This window comes from Salvelinus fontinalis, chromosome 10, assembly GCF_029448725.1.
Source record: "Salvelinus fontinalis isolate EN_2023a chromosome 10, ASM2944872v1, whole genome shotgun sequence".
NCBI classification, from domain to species: Eukaryota; Metazoa; Chordata; class Actinopteri; order Salmoniformes; family Salmonidae; genus Salvelinus; species Salvelinus fontinalis.
This window is the reverse complement of record NC_074674.1, coordinates 30,497,195-30,506,671: the sequence shown is the minus strand read 5'-3', so window position 1 is coordinate 30,506,671 and position 9,477 is coordinate 30,497,195.

Below are 9,477 nucleotides of genomic sequence, written 5' to 3'. Positions count from 1 at the left end.
TATTGAGACATGCTAATAGGTTTTTAATTTCTCTTGACAGTGGGTGGCAGGTAATGAGAGGTGAAAAATGTCTCAGCTTTTGTATACACCCTATAAGACACCTACAATCGAGTAGTGCGTTCTGTTGGCCAATAGCAGAGAGCGATGCATCCACACCTTGGACAGGGTGTGTCATAGGAGAAGAGGACAGAAGATGAAGTGTCAGCTGTAGCCAATGGAAGTCATGGTTTGATTGACTTGCAGAAGATGATTGTCAAACGAAGCCAATATCCTTCAGGATGAGGTAGGTGTCCAAATCTGCTAAGCCAATGGAAAGGGGTGTATTATCACAAGTTAAAGTGATACTGCGAGATTTAGAGATTTAAGTCTTTAAAAAATGTTTTACCCAGAGTCAGATAAAAATGGTATTCATGAGTTTGTCTCTGCGTGCAGTTTAGAGATTATTGAATTTAGCATATCGTTACTTTAGCACAATTACTGGAAGTCTCCAAGCCAGCTCCTCTCAAAAGCAGGGAAATAGACCTTCTAACTACTTCAAAGCTGGGTGGTTAGTCATTTATAGTCTTACAAAGCTATACATAGTAATCAATATTTTATACATTTGTTCATTTGACTGATAATCATAAGAAATGAGATTCTATCCACTTCCTCATTCTTTCCCTGTTGAATCATAAGAAATTAGATTCTATCCACTTCCTCATTCTTTCCCTGTTGAATCATAAGAAATTAGATTCTATCCACTTCCTCATTCTTTCCCTGTTGAATCATAAGAAATTAGATTCTATCCACTTCCTCATTCTTTCCCTGTTGAATCATAAGAAATTAGATTCTATCCACTTCCTCATTCTTTCCCTGTTGTCGCATAGATTTATAGAGATCACGTTATGGCGTCTGTAAGCGCATGGGCAGCACTATTGAGACAGATGCAACGTTGCAATCTCTATCCCCAAAGACAAACCTAAAATGTCATCGCTCAGAAGAAAAGGGAACTAACAAAAGGGTCCCTTCTACAAACAAACAAAACAAGAAGGGGTTTTATAAGGGTTTCTGAAAAAAAATAATTAAAGTTGGCAAAACAACTAGCAAAGGGGTCCTAAAAGACAGCCACCATGGGTGCCCACTAAATGTGTCTCAGAAAAGATAAACTGAAGGAAAAACCCACTCAAACTTAGGATAGGGAGTAACAAAGAATATGGACCAAACTAAACAGTGGAAAACACCAGACTCTGGCTTTGTTTAGCTACCTAAAGTGGAAAAGCTGTAAATCGTCTCCTCTCCAACTGATGTGGTAGGCCAGCAGGTCTTAAATACCAGCTGGGCCTGCACAGGTGAAACACCCTGACTAATTAGGTGACTCCAGTCAGTGCGCGCCAACGTGCTTCATAGAATGGTGCTGCAATGGATAGATGGTATTTGGTGTTTTTTTTGCGCTGATCTTAACTTTTGAACATAATGTTTCCGCCATCATTTCCTATGACCGAAAATAGCATATGGACATCAGAACAGCAATCACTAACCTTGATTTGGATGAAGATTTCTACTGCAACAAGTCAGTGGCGCAGGAAATACAAGAGCATTAGTGAGGTCGGGCACATATGTTGAGCGATTAGGCCTGACTCGCAGTCGGCGTTCCAATTCCTCCCAAAGGTGTTCGATGGGGTTGAAGTCAGAGCTCTGTGCAGCCCAGTCAAGTTCTTCCACACCGATCTCAACAAACCATTTCTTTCTCTCTATGGACATTGCTTTGTGCACCGGGGCATTGTCATGCTGAAACAATTAAGGGCCTTCCCCAAACTATTGCCACAAAGTTGGAAGCACAGAATCATCTAGAATGTCATTGTATGCTGTAGCATTAAGATTTGAAAAACAGCCCCAGACCATTATTCCTCCTCCACCAAACGTTTACAGTTGGCACTATGCATTGGGGCAGGTAGCGTTCTCCTGGCAGCCGCTAATCCCAGATTCGCCAGATGGTGAAGCGTGATTCATCACTACAGAGAAAATGTTTCCAATGCTCCAGAGTCCAATGGCGGCGAGCTTTACACCACTCCAGCCAACGCTTGGCATTGCGCATGGTATCTTAGGCTTATGTGCGGCTGCTCGGCCATGGATACCAATTTCATGAAGCTCCCGACGAACAGTTCTTGTGCTGACGTTGCTTCCAGAGGCAGTTTGGAACTTGGTAGTGAGTGTTGCAACCGAGGACAGACTATTTTTACGAGCTGCGCACTTCAGCACTCGGCAGTCCCGTTCTGTGAACATCTGTGGCCTACCACTTTGCGGCTGACCCGTTCTTGATCCTAGACAGTTCCACTTCACAATAACAGAACTTACAGCTGACCGGGGCAGCTCTAGCAGGGAAGAAATTTGACGAACTGACTTGCTGGAAAGGTAGCATCCTATGACGGTGCCAAGTTGAAAGTCACTGAGCTCTACTGCCAATTGTCTATGGAGATTGCATGGCGGTGTGCTCGATTTTATACACCTGTCAGCAACGGTGTGGCTGAAATAGCCGAATCCCCCAATTTGAAGGGGTGTCCACAGACTTTTGTATATATGTGTATCTTGATTAGATAAGTATTCAACTCCCTGAGTCAATGCATGTTAGAGTCACCCTTGGCACGATTAAAGCTGTGAGTCTTTCTGTGTAAGTCTCTAAGCTTTGCACACCTGGATTGTACAATATTCCCCATTATTCTTAAAATACATCTTTAAACTCTGTCAAGTTGATTGTTGGTTGACAGCCGTCTTCAAGTCTTTCCATAGATTTGAATGCCGATTTAAGCCAAAACTGTAACTAATCCACTCAGGAATATTCAGTGTCGTCTTTGTAAGCAACTCCAGTGTATATTTGGCCTTGTGTTTTCGGTAATTGCCCTGCTGAAAGATGAATTTGTCTCCCAATGTCTGTTGGAAAGCAGATTGAACCAAGTTTTCCTCTATAATTGTGCCTGTGCTTAGCTCTATTCTGTTTCTTTTTATCCTAAAAAAAACTCCCTAGTCCTTACCGATGACAAGCATACCCATAACATGATGCAGACACCACCATGCTTGAAAATATGAAGAGTGGTACTCAGGGATGTCTTGTGTTGGATTTGCCCCAACATAACGCTTTGTATTCAGGACAAAACGTTAATTTCTTTGCCACATTTTTTGCAATATTAATTTAGTGCCTTTTTGAAAACAGGATGCATGTTTAGGAATATTTTTATTCTGTACAGGCTTCCTTCTTTTGACTCTGTTAGTATTGTGGAGTAACTGCAATGCTGTTCATCCGTCCTCAGTTATCTTCTGTTTTTATTTTTATTTCTTAAATTTTTTTATTTCATCTTTATTTAATTAACCAGGTATGCCCAGTTGAGAACAAGTTCTCATTTACAACTGCGACCTGGCCAAGATAAAGCAAAGCAGTGCGACAAAAACAGCAACATAGAGTTACACATGGGATAACAAACGTACAGTCAATAACACAATAGAAAAATGTACATACAGTGTGTGCAAATGTAGTAAGATTAGGGAGGTAAGGCAAGAAATCGGCCATAGAGGCGAAATAATTACAATTTAGCATTAACACTGGAGTTATAGATGTGCAGATATAGAGATACTGGGGTGGAAAAGAACAAAAATAAATAACAATATGGGGATGAGTTAGTTGGGTGGGCTATTTACAGATGGGCTATCAAAACCATTAAACTCTAACTGTTTTAAGGTGACCATTGTGTCACGCCCTGACCTTAGAGATCCTTATTTATTCTCTATGTTTGGTTTGGTCAGGGTGTGACTCGGGTGGGAAAATCTATGTTTTCTATTTCTTTTTTGTTTTGCCGAGTGTGGTTCCCAATCAGAGGCAGCTGTCTATCGTTGTCTCTGATTGGGGATCATATATAAATTGTCATTTTCCGTTTGGGTTTTGTGGGGTGTTGTTTTCTGTTTAGGTTGTTTCCCTGACAGAACTGTGCGCCTTCGTTTTCTCCTTTTGTCATGTTGTTTTTGTGAACATTAAATCATGAACACTTTCCACGCTGCCCTTTGGTCTCATTCCGACGACGAACGTTACACATTGGCCTCATGGTGAAATCCCTAAACGGTTTCCTTCCTAATAACTGCACCATGTGCAAACAAACGGATATTCAATGTATGCTTTTTTTACCCATCTACCAGTTGGTTTCCTCCATTTGGAAAATCTCCCTTGTCTTTGTGGTTGAATCTGTGCTTGAAATTCACTGTCTCGACTGAGGGACCTTACAGATAATTGTGTGTGATGTACAGAGATGGGGTACTTATTGAAAATCATGTTTAACACTATTATTGCACACATAGTCCATGCAACTTATTATGTGACTTGTTAAGCACATTTGTACTTGTTTATTTATTTAGGCTTGCCATAAAAAAAGTTGAATACTTCTTGACTCAAGACATTTCAGCTTTTAATTTTTTATTAATTTGTAAACATTTCCAAAAACATAACTCCACTTTGACATTATAGGGTATTGTGTGTAGATCAGTGACACAAAATCTTAATTGAATCAATTTTAAGTTCAGGCTGTAACACAACAAAATGTGGAAAAGTCAAGGGGTATGAATAATTTTGAAAGGCACTGCATATACATAATTTATGAATTACATTTGTTTCGTTTTTTTAAGTAAAGCTCAGAAGATTTGAAACAGAGGGAACATTTCACTTTTTATACAGTGCCTTTGTTGTGTTACAGCATGAAATTAAAATGATTTAAATTAATATTTTGTGTCACTGATCTATTTTATTCTAAAATGTATTAAATAAATAATAATTTTTCCCTCATCAATCTACACACAGTACCCCATAATGACAAAGCAAAAGCAGGTTTCGAAATTTTTGCTAATTTATTAATATTAAAAACTGAAAATTACATTTACATAAGTATTCAGACCCTTTACTCAGTACTTTGTTGAAGCATATTTGGCACCGATTACAGCCTCAAGTCTTCTTGGGTAGGACGCTGCAAGCTTGGCACATCTGTATTTGGGGAGTTTCTCCCATTCATCTCTGCAGGTCCTCTCAAGCTCTGTCAGGTTGGATGGGGAGCGTCGCTGCACAGCTATTTTCAGGTTTAAATACAGGCTATGGCTGGGCCACTCAAGGACATTCAGAGACTTTTCCCGAAGCCACTCCTGCATTGTCTTGGCTGTGTGCTTAGGGTCGTTGTCCTGTTGGAAGGTGAACCTTCACCCCAGTCTGAGGCCCTGAGAGCTCTGGAGCAGGTTTTCATCAAGGATCTCTCTGTACTTTGCTCCTTTCATCTTTGCCTCGATCCTGACTAGTCTCCCAGGCTCTGCCACTGAAAAACATCCCCACAGCATGATTCTGCCACCACCATGCTTCACCGTAAGGTTGGTGCCAGGTTTCCTCTAGACGTGATGCTGGGCATTCAGGCCAAAGAGTTCAGTCTTGGTTTCATCAGACCAGAGAATCTTGTTTCTCATGGTCTGAGAGTCTATGGGTGCCTTTTGACAAACACCAAGCAGGCTGTCAGGTGCCTTTTACTGAGGTGTGGCTTCCTTCTGGCCACTTTACCATAAAGGCCTGTTTGGTGGAGTACTGTAGAGATGGTTGTCCTTCTGGAAGGTTCTGCGATCTCCACAGAGGAACCCTAGAGCTCTGTCAGAGTGACCATTTGGTTCTTGGTCACCTCCCTGAACAAGGCCCTTTTCCCCCGATTGCTCAGTTTGGCCGGGCGGCCAGCTCTAGGAAGAGTCTTGGTGGTTCCAAACTTCTTCCATTTAAGAATGATTGAGGCCACTTGTTCTTGGGGACCTTCAATGCTGCAGAAATGTTTTGATACCCTTCCCCGGATCTGTGCTGCAACACAATCCTGTCTCGGAGCTCTACAGATAATTCCTTCGACCTCATGGCTTGGTTTTTGCTCTGACATGCACCGTCAACTGTGGGACCTTATATAGACAGGCGTGTGCCTTTCCAAATCATGTCAATCAATTGAATTTATCACAGATGGACTCCAATCATGTTGTAGAAACATATCAAGGATGATCAATGGAAACAGGATGCATCTAAGCTCAATTTCGAATCTCATAGCAAAGGGCCATTTTAATACATTTGTAAAAACCTGTTTTCGCTTTATCATAATGGGGTATTGTGTGTAGATTGCTGAGGATTTTTATTTAGTTTATCCATTTTAGAATAAGGCTGTAACATAACAAATGTGGAAAAAAATCAAGGGGTCTGAGTACTTTCCAATGGCACTGTATTTTCCTATTACTTCCTTATATATACTATTATTTCCTTATATACTTATTCCCTCGGGACGAGCGCAATATCCGATATGGCAAAACATGCAGCCAAACAAATGCTCGCCAGGTCTCACTGGCTGGATATAATTTATATTGTCTGCCCACCCTCGATAGACAATCAACCACCAAGTTCTTTACCATGGACATGACGGATTTCAATGGGAAACTCCTTCAATATCACACCCCAGCTAAGGAGTCAGCGATTTGTGGAACTAGTCTTTTGCGGGAATACGAGAGTATTATGATTGGCATAGACCACTAGAGGGATAGAGACCTTGCCTGACGACTCAAACGGAATTCTTCCGCTTCTATATCGTTCGCTACATACTTCAGTCTGCGACTTCCATCATTGAAGTCGTTTATGGTGATGTGTCAAAATGAGTCTTTTTTTAAACTAATCAGTATCAAAGCCAATGACAATTTTAAAAAATGCCCCTTTACCCACCTGTGTTCTGGCTCTGGCCCAACCCAACAGTTTCTGGGACCAATCAGACACTCTAAATGTTATGGGGAGTGGAACCAAAGAGCAGACTCAGCCGAGAATCTGAGATTAAGTAACCAAAAGGTATTTATTGACACACAGGGGGGAGATGGAGTGCAGGTCAGGGGAAGCAGGTTGCTGGAAACCAGGTGCGGAGGCTGAGGCAAGAGGGGTTGAGACAGGGTATGCAGGTCTAGAAGGGAATCCAAGGGAGTAGTAGAGTGGGGAATCCAGGACAGAGTAGCAGGATGACGAGACGTGGGACTGGAGACAGGGAACAGAGTCAGAGCGGGCAGAACTGCAGCAGAGAGGAAAACAGTGTCTGGCAAGGAAAACAGGCACAACAGGATCTGAATAGTATCAAAAGGCTAGAAACGTAGACTGACTGAGCAGAGATTACGATCTGGCAGCGTGGAAGTGGCAGGGCTGAGTATTTGTAGAGGTCTTGATTATGGAACAGGTTGCAGCTGGTGAGGATCTGCTCTGACTCCAGCACACCTGTCTCCGCCCACACAATCACACACACACACATAGAGAGGAAGAGGGAGAGAGTACTGGGGGAGTGGCAGCAGATCAAGGAGACACAGGATGAGCAGTAGAGGGCGTTGCAGGAGCAGATGTGACACTAAAATGGATTTTCATTCTAGAAACTATCAGATGTAGTCAGATCCAGACTCATTGCAGAGAAGAAACTAACATCCATGTGCGTCATGTAGCGTTTGGCCAGAGCAAGGAGTTTGGGTAGTCAGGCAAGTAGAGACCGACACATAAACCACAAAGTGATGAAGAGCCAGGATTAAACATTAACATATTAATAAAATATTGATTACTGAGTATAGCTTTGTAAGACGATAAATGACCAACCACACTGCTTTGGAGTAGTTTGAAGGTATATTTCTCTGCTTTTGAGAGGAGCTGGCTACTGTACCGGTAGACTTCCAGCTATTGCGCTAAGCTAACGATATCCTAACTTCAATCATCTCCAAACTGCTCGCAGAGACATAAAAATGGTATACATGAGTTCTTCTGACTCTGGGTAAGTAGAAAACTACCTGCATCTTGGAATCTTGCAGTATCCCTTTGAAGAGATAGCTCAACCAAATTATGAATATTACTCAAATAGTCTATGATTGTGTGATCCACATTCCTGTGTACACACACAGACACTATTTGCATCCTTTAGCATTGATGACCAAAATAAACAAATCCATGAGAGTAAATGAAGCAAGCTCTCATTTGCATTCACAAATCATCTCTTGCTACAAGTATCGAATCTTCAATTACTACAATATATTCACCTCCACAGATTCATAATACTGTGTCTGAATGCACAGCATTTCACCATCAACATTATGCAGCCACAGCACGGCAGCCACTATGCTATATGCAGCATGTATAGTGTATACAAATAAGTAGCCACTGGATTTGCTTTTCAAGATGACCAAGTGGTCGAAAGGGACACATAACATTCAAGCTGTGTGTATGTGTGAGTGCCAGGATGAGGGTCCATGTTACACGACTCACACATGGAGAGTGTAATGTTCAGTTTCCATGGTGAAAATGAAATCCAGCTCTGCGGCAAGGCCTGCTGATTGGCTGATATGCCCACTTGGGGTTGTGCTGTGAGTAGATGGCTGGCCAATAGGGTAGAGACAGCATTGGGGCTGTTGCTAAGGGGAGTCAGCTGGACTCATTGGAATCTACGCTCTCTCTCTCTCTCTCTCTCGCTCTCTCTTCTCTCTCTCTCTCGCGCGCTCTCTCTTCTCTCTCTCGCCGTCTCTCTCTCCTCTCTCCTCTCTCTAGCTCCTTCTGTGTTTTTCACTGACTCTCCCTCTGTCTCTCTGTCCTTCAGAAGTTGTGTCTATCTACTACTCTTACTCTCTCTGTGTCTCTGGTGTATTGGTTGATTATGGGTGAGGTGAGGAGAAGGGGCCAGTGAGAGGCAGCTCTAGAGAGTATGCGCTGTGAGTCATGTAACCAAGACCCTCCCTACATAAACCCAGTGCCCCCTGCCCCGCCTCCCCCGGACCATGTAGAAGTCACCTGACATCCTGTGGGTCCAGTGCTGCTGGCCTGGTCAGCCGCCCTCTAACGGCTTATTGGTCATCCCTCATTCCAATGTCTGTCTGCCAGAGCCACGCACATAATCACCTCTCTCCGCAATAATCACACAGACATACATTTTTACACAGCCATCAGAGGACAGTCTCTGCAGCCTCCTACTTTGCCAGTATGACTCTATATTCCTCCAATATATTGTCTGCAAATGATTTATCGTGACATATGTAATGTCTTACCCTCTGACATAATTGAAATCCCAGTCATTAGCTTCCCATGGCACTTTATTGCTCTCTTGTGGCGCTTTTGCACTGAAGGTTTTGTGAGCTCACACAGTATTCGAGACAAGATTCAGTGCATGTGAATCTTATGTTTGGGAGAAAAAGGGGTCCTGTGTGGCTCAGTTGGTTGAGAATTCTTGCAGGTTCTTGCAACAACAGGGTTGTGGGTTCAATGCCAATGGATGACCAGTATTAAAATGTATGGCCTTACTACTGTAAGTCACTCTGAATAATAATGAATAATAAAGTGCTTGTCTCATACAGTATGAAAGGAGAGAGTTAGTCCCTCTGATTGGAGCACAATACAACTGATTCCAACACTTGAATACAGTAAGGGGACAGTAGGAGCATTGCTGTCACTTCTTTAAA